Source organism: Pristiophorus japonicus, chromosome 6, assembly GCF_044704955.1.
Source record: "Pristiophorus japonicus isolate sPriJap1 chromosome 6, sPriJap1.hap1, whole genome shotgun sequence".
In the NCBI taxonomy this organism is placed as follows: Eukaryota; Metazoa; Chordata; class Chondrichthyes; family Pristiophoridae; genus Pristiophorus; species Pristiophorus japonicus.
The window spans coordinates 40,431,871-40,446,575 of record NC_091982.1 but is presented as its reverse complement, the minus strand read 5'-3'; the positions used below and the strand labels follow the sequence as shown (position 1 = coordinate 40,446,575).

The window sequence follows — 14,705 nt, the reverse complement described above, 5'->3', positions numbered from 1 at the left end:
GCGTAGTGCTGCTGAGGCGTCTGCCCCGTTACCGACCCGCTTACGTTCCACTTTCTTCCAGGGACAATAAGCTGAATTTCTTGAGAGGGGCGAGACTTTAGTGCCTGGAGCTAGTGCAGTGCCCGACTGTTACTGCCCCCAAAGGGGCAATACCTAATTTCTCCCCCAAACTATTTCCTCTGGGAGAGTCCAGAACAAGGGGGAATAACATTAAAATTAGCGCTAGGTCGTTCAAGGATGACGTCAGAAAGCAGTTTTTCATAAAAAGGGTAGTGAAAATCTGGAACTTTCTCCCCAAAAACTGTTGAGGCTAGGTGAACTGAAAAGGTCAAAACTGAAATTGATAGATTTTTGTTAGGCCAGGGTATTAAATTTTACAGAACCAAGTCGAATAGATGAAATGGTGGAACAAGCTCGAGGGGCTGAATGGCCTCCTCCTGTTTATGTTCCTATGTTCCTAAGTAGGTCTGAGGCTCTGTAGCCTTTGCTGGAGATATACTCAACATTCCTACACTTGTATTGGAGGAAGATTGAGTGGGGCAAATTTTCCCAGCCGATCCCAGAAACAAAGCAGAAGGAAAAGGGACACAGATACATGACACTAGGGGGTAAATTTTCAACTTACTGCCCGGGTCCCCTGTTATAGAAACTTCACGATTTGCATTTCCATTCAAATCAATGGAAAGAAAAAACCTAAGACAGTAATTTCCATTTGGAACACTCAGAATGTCATAATTTAGAAAATTACAGCTCCCTGTTTAAGAAAAGTTATGATAAATTATTATAGCGGCTAAGTGCAAAAATGAGATCACTGATACCTCCACTACTGTAGGTGCCGACCTTTACTGGTATATGAGCATTCCCAATTCTGTGGTACCTCACCCACATTGTAATTTGTCATGTGTGAACTTGGACAGAGAATGTCATAGAGGCATCACCACTGACCTTCAACCTCCGTTTCTATTATGTGCACTTTGCAATAAGCGATACCAACTCCTACACAAAATAATTAGCTCATAAGAGCTTTATCACTGCGTTGCTGGATCCATTGCACATTTTGTTCTAAGATAAAGTTTATCAGACAGGAACAACTGCTGATTTAACTTAATGCCACAGGAAGTTTGAGGCACATGAGGTCATGTTCACAGTTGTTAAGTCAACAAAAAACCTCACAATCTCATCATACATAAGAACATAAGAATTAGGAATAGGAGTAGGCCATCTAGCCCCTCGAGCCTGCTCTGCCATTCAAAAGATCATGGCTGATCTGGCCGTGGACTCAGCTCCACTTACCCACCCGCTCCCCATAACCCTTAATTCCCTTATTGGTTAAAAATCTATCTATCTGTGATTTGAATACATTCAATGAGCTAGCCTCAACTACTTCCTTGGACAGAGATTTCCACAGATTCACAACCCTCTGGGAGAAGAAATTTCTTCTCAGCTCGGTTTTAAATTGGCTGCCCCCGTATTTTGAGGCTGTGCCCCCTAGTTCTAGTCTCCCCGACCAGTGGAAACAACCTCTCTGTCTCTATCTTGTCTATCCCTTTCATTATTTTGAATGTTTCTATAAGATCACCCCTCATCTTTCTGAACTCCGACGAGTCTACTGAATCTATCATCATAAGGTAACCCCCTCATCTCCGGAATCAGCCTAGTGAATCGTCTCTGTACCCCCTCCAAGGCTGGTATATCCTTCCTTAAGTAAGGTGACCAAAACTGCACGCAGTACTCCAGTTGCGGCCTCACCAATACCCTGTATAGTTGCAGCAGGACCTCCCTGCTTTTGTACTCCATCCCTCTCGCAATGAAGGCCAACATTCCATTCGCCTTCCTGATTACCTGCTGCACCTGCAAACTAACTTTTTGGGATTCATACACAAGGACCCCTAGGTCCCTCTGCACCGCAGCATGTTGTAATTTCTCCCCATTCAAATAATATTCCTTTTTACTGTTTTTTTTTCCAAGGTGGATGACCTCACATTTTCCGACATTGTATTCCATCTGCCAAACCTTAGCCCATTCGCTTAACCTATCTAAATCCCTTTGCAGCCTCTCTGTGTCCTCTACACAACCCGCTTTCCCACTAATCTTTGTGTCATCTGCAAATTTTGTTACACTACACTCTGTCCCCTCTTCCAGGTCATCTATGTATATTGTAAACAGTTGTGGTCCCAGCACCGATCCCTGTGGCACACCACTAACCACCGATTTCCAACCCGAAAAGGACCCATTTATCCCGACTCTCTGCTTTCTGTTAGCCAGCCAATTCTCGATCCATGCTAATACATTCCCTCTGACTCCGCGTATCTTTATCTTCTGCAGTATCCTTTTGTGTGTCGCCTTATCAAATGTCTTTTGGAAATCTAAATACACCACATCCATCAGTACACCTTTATCCACCATGCTCGTTATATCCTCATATTGGTAGATACACCTGCATCTTTCTATTCTATTCTTTTAAAAATATTTATTTTTCCTTCCAATGTTCTCCCCTCCACTACAGTAGGTGCTGATTTTTACTGGTTGCATGGGCACACCCCATCCTTTGGTACCTCACACACGTGGTCATTCGCCATGTGTAAACATGGACTGGGAATGTCAATGGGTGATTCGGACATACAGGCATCACCACTGATCTTCAACCTCAGTTTCTACCGTGCACCCTTTCCCATAAGCGAGAACCATGGCTGCTTTTACCGCACTCGATTGCAGAGTGGCTGAAATAAAGTGTAGCATTCTTACCTTCACCCTCGGTGAGATCAGCTAACTCAGCATGAACCAACGATTGAACTTGGGACCATCCTGGACTGCTTGGCTCAGTTCTACACTAAGTGGTGCATTTATCAACTGAGCCATCCGGACAGCAATCTGCTTTTCTTTTCGATTCTCGTTCTGCCCCAGCTCTATCCTTGACCAAATATCAATGAGTTGTTCTACGTCAGGATTAATAAAATGGTGAAAAATCAGTCAAGGTTCCAGCTCTCGATCATTAGCCAATAATTCCTGCTGGGATATGCATATGGTAGAAATTGGGGAAGAACAGATTCAGGATCAACGGTGAAGACCAAATATAGTATTGCTGCACTGAGTGTCCGACTTTCAAATATCAAAGAGCACAGGAACAAAGCACTTTAAAAAATCTTACTTTGGTGACTTGTGCTTATTGATTTAAATGATAGAGTATGGAATACTGTCCCACTTCTACCAATTAAAGACAGCACCAAGTGAGAATATAGGAACAGGAGGAGGCTATTGAGACCCTTGAACCCATTCCGCCATTCAATTAGATCATGGCTGATCTGTTCCTCATTCCATTTACCCGGCTTGGTTCTGTAACCCTTAGTACCCTTGGCTAACAAAAACTGACCAACCTCAGTTTTGACATTTTCAATTGACCGAGCCTCAATAGGTTTTTGGGGGCTGCGAGGTCCAGATTTCCACAAATGCTCCAAGATCAGACACGGCATGAGTTGGGCGAAGACTAACGATCTCTTTGCTTTGCCCCAACAATATAGTTTAGCCTCAACCTCGGAAAGGCACTGCCTACTGCACCAGTGTGACATTACTTAGCAATTTCAACGTGATAATTTCTAAGTTCTATCCAACCCATAAAATAACATAACTTTTAAAATGGTATACTAAAAAAGACTTGCTTCTAAGATATTAGTGGTGTGGGACCTATTCTGCCTCCCATCTCTCCTGCCCCCACCACCGCCGCGCCCCCCCCCCCAAGTAGTTCACTGTAAACGCACTTTCAATGCTGATTGTCCTGGGATGGAAGTCGTGGTGGGTGAGAGAAGGCCTCTGTATCTGCCTGACTAAGTTCTAATGTCCTACCATGTGCAAACAGTAGAGAAGAAGGTGAGATGAATAGTGCAAAGGCACTATTATAGAAACATAGAAACATAGAAAATAGGTGCAGGAGTGGGCCATTCGGCCCTTCGAGCCTGCACCACCATTCAATAAGCTCATGGCTGATCATTCACCTCAGTACCCTTTTCCTGCTTCCTCTCCATACCACTTGATCCCTTTAGTCTAACTCCCTCTTGAATATATCCAATGAACTGGCATCAACAACTCTCTGCGGCAGCGAATTCCACAGGTTAACAACTCTCTGAGTGAAGAAGTTTCTCCTTATCTCAGTCCTAAATGGCTTATCCCTTATCCTTAGACTGTGTCCCCTGGTTCTGGACTTCCCCAACATTGGGAATATTCTTCCTGCATCTAACCTGTCCTGTCCTGTCAGAATTTTATATGTTTCTATGAGAACCCCTCTCATCCTTCTAAACTTCAGTGAATAAAGGCCCAGACGATCCAGTCTCTCCTCATATGTCAGTCCAGCCATCCTGGGAATCAGTCTGGTGAACCTTCGCTGCATTCCCTCAATAGCAAGAATGTCCTTCCACAGATTAGGAGGCCAAAACCGAACACAATATGCCAGGTGAGGCCTTACCAAGGCCCTGTATAACTGCAGTAAGACCTCCCTGCTCCTATACTCAAAACCCCTAGCTCTGAAGGCCAACATACCATTCTTCACCGCCTGCTGTACCTGCATGCCAACTTTCAATCACTGATGTACCATGACAGCCAGGTCTCGTTGCACCTCCCCTTTTCCTAATCTGCCGCCATTCAGATAATATTCTGCCTTCATGTTTTTGCCCCCAAAGTGGATAATCTAACATTTATCCACATTATACTGCATCTGCCATGCATTTGCCCACTCACTTAACCTGTCCAAGTCACCCTGCAGCCTCTTAGCATCCTCCTCACAGCTCACCGCCACCCAGTTTAGTGTCATCTGCAAACTTGGAGATATTACACTCAATTCCTTCATCAAAATCATTAATGTATATTGTAAATAGCTGGGGTCCCAGCACTGAGCCCTGCGGCACCCCACTAGTCATTGCCTGCCATTCTGAAAAGGACCCGTTTATCCCGACTCTCTGCTTCTTGTCTGCCAACCAGTTCTCTATCCACGTCAGTACATTACCCCCAATACCATGTGCTTTAATTTTGCACACCAATCTCTTGTGTGGGACCTTGTCAAAAGCCTTTTGAAAGTCCAAATACACCACATCCACTGGTTCTCCCTTGTCCCCTCTACTAATTACATCCTCAAAGAATTCCAGAAGATTTGTCAAGCAGGATTTCCCTTTCATAAATCCATGTTGACTTGGACCGATCCTGTCACTGCTTTCCAAATACGCTGTTATTTCATCCTTAATAATTGATTCCAACATTTTCCCCACTACTATATCAGGCTAACCAGTCTATAATTACCCGTTTTCTCTCTCCCTCCTTTTTTAAAAAGTGGTGTTACATTAGCTACCCTCCAGTCCACAGGAACTGATCCAGAGTCGATAGACTGTTGGAAAATGATCACCAACGCATCCACTATTTCTAGGGCCACTTCCTTACGTACTCTGGGATGTAGACTATCAGGCCCCGGGGATTTATCGGCCTTCAATCCCATCAATTTCCCTAACACAATTTCCCGCCTAATAAGGATATCCTTCAGCTCCTCCTTCTCACTAGACCCTCGGTCCTTCTCACTAGACCCTTGCACATCCGGAAGGTTATTTGAGTCTTCCTTCGTGAAGACAGAACCAAAGTATTTTTTCAACTGGTCTGCCATTTCATTGTTCCCCATTATAAATTCACCTGAATCTAACTGCAAGGGACCTACGTTTGTCTTCACTAATCTTTATCTCTTCACATATCCATAGAAGATTTTGCAGTTAGTTTTTATGTTCCTGGCAAGCTTCCTCTCATACTCTATTTTCCCCCTCCTAATTAAACCCTTTGTCCTCCTCTGCTGAATTCTAACTTTCTCCCAGTCCTCAGGTTTACTGCTTTTTCTGGCCAATTTATATGCCTCTTCCTTGGATTTCACACTATCCCTAATTTCCCTTGTTAGCCACGGTTGAGCCACCTTCCCCATTTTATTTTTACTCCAGCCAGGGATGTACAATTGTTGAAGTTCATCCATGTGATCTTTAAATGTTTGCCATTGCCTATCCACTGTCAACCCTTTAAGCATCATTTGCCAGTCTATTCTAGCCAATTCACGTCTCATACCATCGAAGTTACCTTGCCTTAAGTTCAGGACCCTTGTCTATGAATTAACTGTGTCACTCTCCATTTTAAAAAGAAATTATACCATATTATGGTCACTCTTCTCCAAGGGGCCTCGCACAACAAGATTGCTAATTAGTCCTTTCTCATTACACATCACCCAGTCTCGGATGGCCAGCCCTCTAGTTGGTTCCTCGACATATTGATCCAGAAAACCATCCCTAATACACTCCAGGAAATCCTGCTCCATCGTATTGCTACCAGTTTGGTTAGCCCAATCTATACGTAGATTAAAGCCACCTATGATAACTGCTGTACCTTTATTGCACGCATCCCTAATATCTTGTTTGATGCAGTCCCCAACCTCACTACTAGTGTTTGGTGGTCACTACACAACTCCCACTGGCGTTTTCTGTCCTTTGGTATTCCACAGCTCCACCCATACAGATTCCACATCATCCAAGCTAATGTCCTTCCTTACTATTGCATTAATTTCCTCTTTAACCAGCAACGCTACCTCACCTCCTTTTCCTTTCTGTCTATCCTTCCTGAATGTTGAATACCCCTGGATGTTGAGTTCCCAGCCTTGGTCACCCTGGAGCCATGCCTTCGTGATGCCAATTATATCATATTCATTAATTGCTGCCTGTGCAGTTAATTCATCCACCTTATTACAAATACTCGTCGCATTGAGGCACAGAGCCTTCAGGCTTGTCTTTTTAACACACTTTGCCCTTTTAGAATTTTGCTGTAATGTGGCCCTTTTTGATTTTTGCCTTGGGTTTCTCTGCGCCCCCCCCCCCCCACTTTTATTTTTTTTCTTTCTATCTTTTGCTTCTGCCCCTATTTTACTTCCCTCTGTCTCCCTGCATAGGTTCCCATCCCCCTGCCATATTAGTGTAACCCCTCCCCAACAGCACTAGAAAACACTCCCCCTAAGACATTGCCCAGGTGCAGACCATCCAGTTTGTACTGTATTATATTGTAAGAGTGTATAATCATCTCCTGACATTGACTACGCCTGTAAATGTAACTGAACTGATCTGATGATTTTGTTGTTTGATAGCAGGGACCCACTGCTTCAGAACTCCACTTAAAAGTAAAACCATGAAGCGGGATCCCATGCACTGCAGCAATTCACCAAGGCTTCTTCGGCAGCACCTCCCAAACCCATAACCTCTACCACCAAAAAAGACAAGGGCAGCTGTAGAGGGTGGTGTGTGGGGTCAGGTTCACCTCTGACCTTCTGAGTGCTTCGAATCGCTCCCACTCCCTTGGGTTCTAGACTCTGGATTTATTTGGGCGATGTGATAAAGTGCAAGAGACAACTGGTTTGGTACAAAAGAGCTTCGATTTTATTAAAGGCAAGAAAATACAATGTCAAACTTATAATCACTCAATTAAAGAACAGTACATCACACATTCAAAGGGGTTACAGTGAATAATACACCTCCCACCTCCCAATGCCTAACACTGACTAGGTTAAACTTCAGGGCAAACAGGAACTATGCTCACCAATCCTTTACTGGTAGTTGGCAGTTGTTCACGATTTCAGGATTCGCTGGATTCTGTAGGTTCTGCTTGCCATACCCCGAACGTCGTAGAAGACTTCTTACTGCGCAATCTTCAGTTGGGTGGTGTCCGCTGATGCGGTATGGCGTGTTTTGGACTTATGTGGTAAGTACCCACATTCTTTCGTTAGAAATAGGTTCAAAGTCTCTTGAGGTAATGTTTTCACCTGTTGGTAGTCAGGTTTAGGTTGTAGAGTGGAAACTTTCAATTCTTCGGTTTCTTCCTTCGGTTTTGTTTGGAAGTTGGTCAATCGGGGTGTTTTTGGTGGTACCACGTTGGCTGTGGTCGGTTGCTGCCGCAATGGTGATGTTCTTCCTTCCTTTTCCGATTTCAGGACGTCAAGGCTGGAGAAGCTAGTTAAAACTACTGCAGTGGTCTCTCTCCCTTCTTGATGCTCTATGATGCTTTGCTGCTGTGTGTATGCCTTCTGCTAAGTGTCCCTGGCAGTGTCTTCTGAAGCAAAAGCATACCCTTTGTTAAAGCAGGGCCCAGTTATACCTTTGGAGCTGTTCTAATCTTCGTGCTAAATCAGCTCCTGATTCTTTGTTTAATTTTGGCAGGCTTGATATTTCTTTGTCATATTTTGGCGGGCTCATTAAATGTTAACCTGTCTAGGATGTGTTGATCTTCTAAATTTGTTTCTTGATGGAAATATTAGCTTTGGTATTTGCAATGTCTGTCTGTGCTTGGGTTTTTCATGCGGGCTGGATGTGCCATTGTTATTATGTATGTGCTGGAATGGTTTTCCAGATCAGGATGATGGTTAGCTATCTCTGGGTTAATTGTTGCTATGTTAATGTCTCCTGGGGAGAAGGGTTTTCGAGTATCCACAATTCTCCAGACAATTTGCTTTAGCTTCAATACCCCAGACAGCTTCAATACTCAAACTGGCTTCTTTGCAGGATGGTTATCCTTTAGCTTTTAGCCCTGCCCACAAAGACTCAATCTGCCTTGTAAAATCCTAAATTCGATTAAAGTTCTTCCATGTGCACTTTAGGATCTCAAACTTTCTGGTAGATAGTTCCAAATTAAATTTCCTTTCCAATGAGTCCAAACACCGGGGGGGGTTTTCCCACGAATTTTGCAACCCTTCACAGCAGGCGCATGGGAACACCATCACCTGCAAGCACACCACCAAATCACACACCATCCTGAAATATATCACCATTCCTTCATTGTCGCTGGGTCAAAATCCTGGAATTCCCTTCCTAACAACACCATGGGAGTACCTTCACCTGCTGCATTAAAACTTGTGTAGTAATCCTAGCCACTGCCTCGAGTTCATGTAAGGGCTGTGAAGGGAATCTGTCGGACAGATACTTCTGGGTGATGAACAGCTGGAATGTGTTGTCAGGCAGGTTGGTGAGCGCAGTGAAGGGGTGCTCTTCTGAGGGTGGAAGTGGTGCAGGAGGGATACTGTGGCCGTGTAATTCGTTGGTACTGCACCTGTTTTTCAAGCACAAAATGGACGCCTAAGCTTCCAATATGGCAGGCAGTATGTATGCGCTCATTCCACGCCGGAAGTGCACCTTCCGCCATATTGGATCGGGCTGCTCTATAGGTGTCCAAGACACATGCCAGAAGTATTTTATTAAAATATGATTGAAAACCTGCTGCCGAAGTTACTTTTCAGCAAGCAGTAGAAATGTTATGTGTTAGAGAGACTTGCCTTGGAGTATTGCTGTCCATGCTATGCATTGATCAGGAATCTTCACAGTTTTTAGAAAGACTGTAATCTGACAATAGTCAAAAATGAATACAGAATGTTATTCCAGCTCTTAGACATTAGCCTCAAAGCCACCAACAGCTTTTCCCGTGCAGCTAACCACAAGGTCCATATCCTGTCACACAGGAACACAATTAGCTGCAGCTTTGAGTTGATAACAATCTCTTACCTTGTACAAAACCATAGCATGCCAGTGCCTCACAAAACAGTGTCATGCTCTCGCGGAGGTGTTTCTTATTCATCTCCCGCCCATTCCACATTTCTGTTGCTCTTTTGTATGAAATGACTTCATGCGGCCATTTTAGGCAATTGCTATGTCCTCACTGATGCCCTCGTTCCCCAAAATTGCTAATATGAGAGCACATGCTGCCTCCTATTTCTCTTTATCATCACCGAATCCCAAAATGGGGAAAAGTAAACATGGTGAGATAATTCCACCATCCTCACCCAGTTACCCAATTCTACGCAAAACAGCACTTTTGGGCACTGCACCTTAGGAAGGCTGCGAAGGCTATAGAGAGGGTTCAGAAAAGATTTATGAGAATGGTTCCAGGGATGAGGAATTGCAGTTATGTGGATAGATGGAGAAGCAGGGGTTGTTCTCCTTAGAGCAGAGAAGGTTGAGAGGAAACTTAATAAAGGTGTTCAAAATCATGAAGGGTCTAGACAGAGTAAATAGCGATAAACTGTTCCCATTGGCTGAAGGTTTGAGAACCAGAGCACACAGATTTAAGATGATTGGTAGAAGATCCAAAGGTGATACGATGAAGAACTTTTTTACACAGTGAGTGGTTAGGATCTGGAATGCACTGCCTGAAAGGGTGGTGGATGCATATTTAATAGTGGCTTTCAAAAGGGAATTGGATAAGTACCTGAAGGAAAAAAAATTGCAGGGCTACTGGGAAAGGGCGAGGGTGTGGGACTAGCTGAATTGCTCTTGCAGAGAGCCAGCACAGGCTCGATGGGCCGAAAGGCCTCCTACTATACTGTAAAGATTCTATGATTCTACAGCAGTAACCCATTATCACTGCTGTGGGTGCCATTGGGAAAATAGTTTTATTTGACAGGGTTGTTGATGCCAGATGTTAATTCAGTTCCTTCATACAGTGGGCTTCAGTAACTACCCATAGTCAGATACTGATTAATGACTGTATTTGATAACGTCACCCAGTCACCCACCTCGAAGCCGCCGTATACTTGGAGCAGCTCGTGCTGGAAATTGTAGTCGGGGTGGCCCACAATGTTGCAGGGGCCACGCTCCAGCTCTTATCCTCCCGACCTGCGGTGGTGTCCTCTCGCAGGTCAGGGTGGCCCACGATTCTGATGTGCAACAGTCAACACACGTTAAAAAAAATGCACGCACAGGCATCTTCCACCCCTCGAGTTCAGGACTGGAATATCGGGTCCTTCATTGAAACATCTGCAAACTCATTCCTTTGCTGTGAGGAGGACGCTAAGAGGTTGCAGGGTGACTTGGACAGGTTAGGTGAGTGGGCAAATGTATGGAATGGATAAATGTGAGGTCATCCACTTTGGGGGCAAAAACACGAAGGCAGAATATTATCTGAATGGCGGCAGATTAGGAAAAGGGGAGGTGCAACGAGACCTGGGTATCATGGTACATCAGTCATTGAAAGTTGGAATGTAGGTACAGGAGGCGGCGAAGAAGGCAAATGGTATGTTGGCCTTCATAGCTAGGGGATTTGAGAAAAGGAGCAGGGAGGTCTTACTGCAGTTGTACGGGCCTGGATTATTGTGCTCAGTTTTGGTCTCCTAATCTGAGAAAGGACGTTCTTGCTATTGAGGGAGTGCAGCGAAGGTTCATCAGACTGATTCCCGGGATGGCAGGACTGACATATGAGGAGAGACTGGATCGATTGGGCCTTTATTCACCCCAGTTTAGAAGGATGAGTGGGGATCTCATAGAAACTTATAAAATTCTGAAGGGACTGGCCAGGTTAGATGCAGAAAGAATGTTCCCAATGTTGGGGAAGTCCAGAACCAGGGGACACAGTCTAAGGATAAGGGGTAAGCCATTTAGGACTGAGATGAGGAGAAATTTCTTCACTCAGAGAGTTGTTAACCTGTGGAATTCCCTACCGCAGAGAGTTGTTGATGCCAGTTCATTCAAGAAGGAGTTAGATATGGCCCTTATGGCTAAAGGGATCAAGGGGTATGGAGAGAAAGCAGGAAAGGAGTACTGAGGTGAATGATCAGTTGTGATCTTATTGAATGGTGGTGCAGGCTCGAAAGGCTGAATGGCCTGCTCCTGCACCTATTTTCTATGTTTCTATGTTTCTATGTTTTGATTTGGAAGCAAGTCATCCTCGTCTGAGGGACCGCCTATGAATGACTCTATTAATACTGGTTTTATTCCAGCCATTACAATTTCTCCCAATGATTAACTCTGTTAATGGGTGCATTTCTACTGATCCAATTGCTAGCTAGCAATGTGGAAAAATATAAAGCTGGAACAAGAAAATGATATGCAGCCCATCATATTCGCTTCTACTGTCGATGTTATCTACCTTATCATGGACTCCACCCCATCCCACCAATTTAATCTTCTGAGGGAAACCTGTGTATAAGACACCAGTAATCTTCAGAGGTAATCAGGCAAAACTCTAGAGTATCTATCCATTTCCTTATCTCCATTTGTCAACCTTGGTATGCAGTCCTTCACAAAAGCATAGAAATCATTGGGGCCGAAATTCAGTAGTGCAAGAAAGCTGGTGCACCTATGAGCTTTTTTCTGTTTTTACCGCAGGAATCCATGAAGCAGCTGTATGAGCGATTTTCAGGACTTTGAATTTCAGGACGGGAGTTGGTCATAGTGGGGATGGGAGACCAACAGGAAGCTGTATTTGGGTCGGGACCAGAATTCCGCCACTGTCAATCAGCGGTGGAGTGGTGGTGACGTCACAGCGCGTGTGCGTCACCACGCTCTCTCCCCTCCATTAAAGGGGAGAGAATCTGTTCGTTTTCATCTTCGGCCACTGGGCCACCAGGGAGGGTTTCGGCCAGGCCAGTGGCCTGGCACCCAAGAGGGGGTATCAGGCTGCCTATTGGCTGCCCGAACCCATGAGCACTATGTTGTCGGCCAATCGGGAAGTTGGCCGGCAAAAATGAATACATGGCGGCCGCGGGCCCTCCCCTTGAAGGGCTGCCACGATGCTGGGCCGCACTCACTGCGGATAAGGTGCATCGACACAGAAAGCTGTCGGGGGGACCGTGTGGCGGGGCATCGATTTTCTGACCTGAATTTTGGTCAGTGCATTTCTCAGGTGAGGGAGAGCGGCGGTGCGCATTCTGATGACACGCCTGCGGTGGTCATCGGCATCGGGGCGGAATCAGGTCCAGGCCGAAAAATACCCGACCTGAATTTGGGTCAGGTCGGCCAGTTGACCACAAAGCGGCGGCCACGGGATTCTGACACATGGTCGCCGCAAACGGGTAGTGACGGGTCTTTATGAGACCCTGAATTTCAGCCCCATTGTGTCCTGTAGAGTATTAGATTGTCTTCTAAGATCATCCCATATGTTGTGTTACTGAGTGCATTTCTGGCAATGTTAGTCCAGCACGCTCATACCTTCAGGTTCCTCCTCCAAGCTAGTTCTGTTGAAGATGTAACCAGCATTTATTGTACTGTGTATTTGACCTGCTTTGTATATATTTGCACATTGTTAAGCAGCTTTGTTGCGTGCTTCAGCTATTTTAATAAAGATTTTCAAGAGGAGGGCACTGTCTTTATATAAAAAAGGCACTTTCAAACCTTTCTTGTGTATTTAAAAAACATTGAAGCAGACTGACACAAATCACATTGGAACTCATTATTACATGGAAAATGTTGCCATGTTGTATGCATGTGATGTCAAAGCAGATTATTCAAATAGGATTTCTGACATTCCTTGTTCAAAGGCTCTGGTCAAATTGTTTTCACCAGTTTAAGGGTATGAATACCAATAGCTGCCTGGTCTCTCCAGCTTCCCCCTACAGAGACTGTTAAAATGAACTCAACCACCTGCCTATGCATCTCCTTGTGCGTTTATGGCTCTGTGTATTTTTTAATTGAGAGATGTGGATGACGGGCCTCGGCCCATAGTGGAGGTCACACCAAGGTTGAAGAAAGTAGGAGAGAACACAAGATAAATGAGCAAGTTTTCATTGGGAGATATGGAGTTTAGGATTTAAAAGTCTGAAGATGGTTGGAGAAAAAGATGATAAAAGATTAAACAGTTTTTAAAAAATAGAAGAATGAATTATAATAGGAGAATGGGCAATGGATCTTTATTTCAACAGAATGTAGGAATAACTTAGCAGTGGGTCTGTAACATTGTGAATAGGTGACGTTTAACATGATATGGACGCTTCAAGGGAAGTGGCAGAACACAGAGCAAAAACCTTAGTAGATTTAGGAACGGCTCCATTGGTCGGCTTTGCTGAGGCTGAAGTGGGAGAAGGCTAAGAAATGAAAGGCAAAAGTGAAGAGAAGGAAAAGCCAATGCACAGGTATTACTGGGTATAGATGGTCAGAGGGAGAGAGCATGAATTTATGTGATGGAGGTCGCTGCCTGTTAGTTGTAGCAGATGCCACAGCTCTGGAACTGGGTGTCTGCTGACAATGACCCTTCTCCTAAGTGGATCAGGATTAGGAGCTTATCCTCAATGATGCCGGAGCCCAGCACATGAGTGCAAATGACAAGGCTGAAGCATTTGCAACCATCTTCAGCCAAAAGTGCCGAGTGAATGATCCATATCGGTCACCTTCTTGGGCCCCCCTTCACAGAAGCCAGTCTTCAGCCAACTCGATTCACTTCACATGATATCAAGAAAAGGAGTATAGGAATATAGGACATAGGACTATAGAAACAGGAGTAGGCCATTCAGCCCCTCGAGCCTGTTCCGCCATTCAATTAGATTATGGCTGATCTGCGAACTAACTCCATGGGGTTGAAATTCACCGTCCCCGAAGGGACGGTGACCACGGTGTTTGGGCAGCCGATTGAAAAAATCGATCAGCCGCTGAGGTCAGAGGATTTTTCCTCCCTGAGCCATATTCAGCTCGGTGGGGTGGGGGGTGGGGGGGGAGGATTTGAATGGTGTGCACTTCCGCTGGAAATGGTGTGGTGAAGCCGCTGTAAAGATAATTTTCCAGCGGAGAGCTCTGCAGCGTGCGGGCTGCTGAAAAGCAGCAAGTACAGGGATTTTCAGCTGCAGAAAGGTCAGACTTTTCCCGGCACTGCCCCCGCAAGGTATTTGATGCGGTGCTCGAACGTGACACCGCTGGAGTGTTGCCGCGATCGAGGCCCTTTGGGAGGGAAATAGTTTT

The 14,705-nt window shown here is 45.0% G+C and overlaps 1 protein-coding gene across 1 annotated transcript in view; it reads right to left on the bottom strand.

Moving 5' to 3' along the window:
* Nucleotides 1–8,720: 8,720 nt before the first annotated feature.
* Nucleotides 8,721–14,705, bottom strand: part of LOC139265121 (cytokine receptor common subunit gamma-like) — a 48,486-nt gene continuing 42,501 nt past the window's right edge. The window contains exon 8 of the mRNA XM_070882026.1: nt 8,721–8,770. The gene's annotated coding sequence lies outside the window, so the exon portion shown is untranslated. The remainder of the gene's footprint in view (nt 8,771–14,705) is intronic.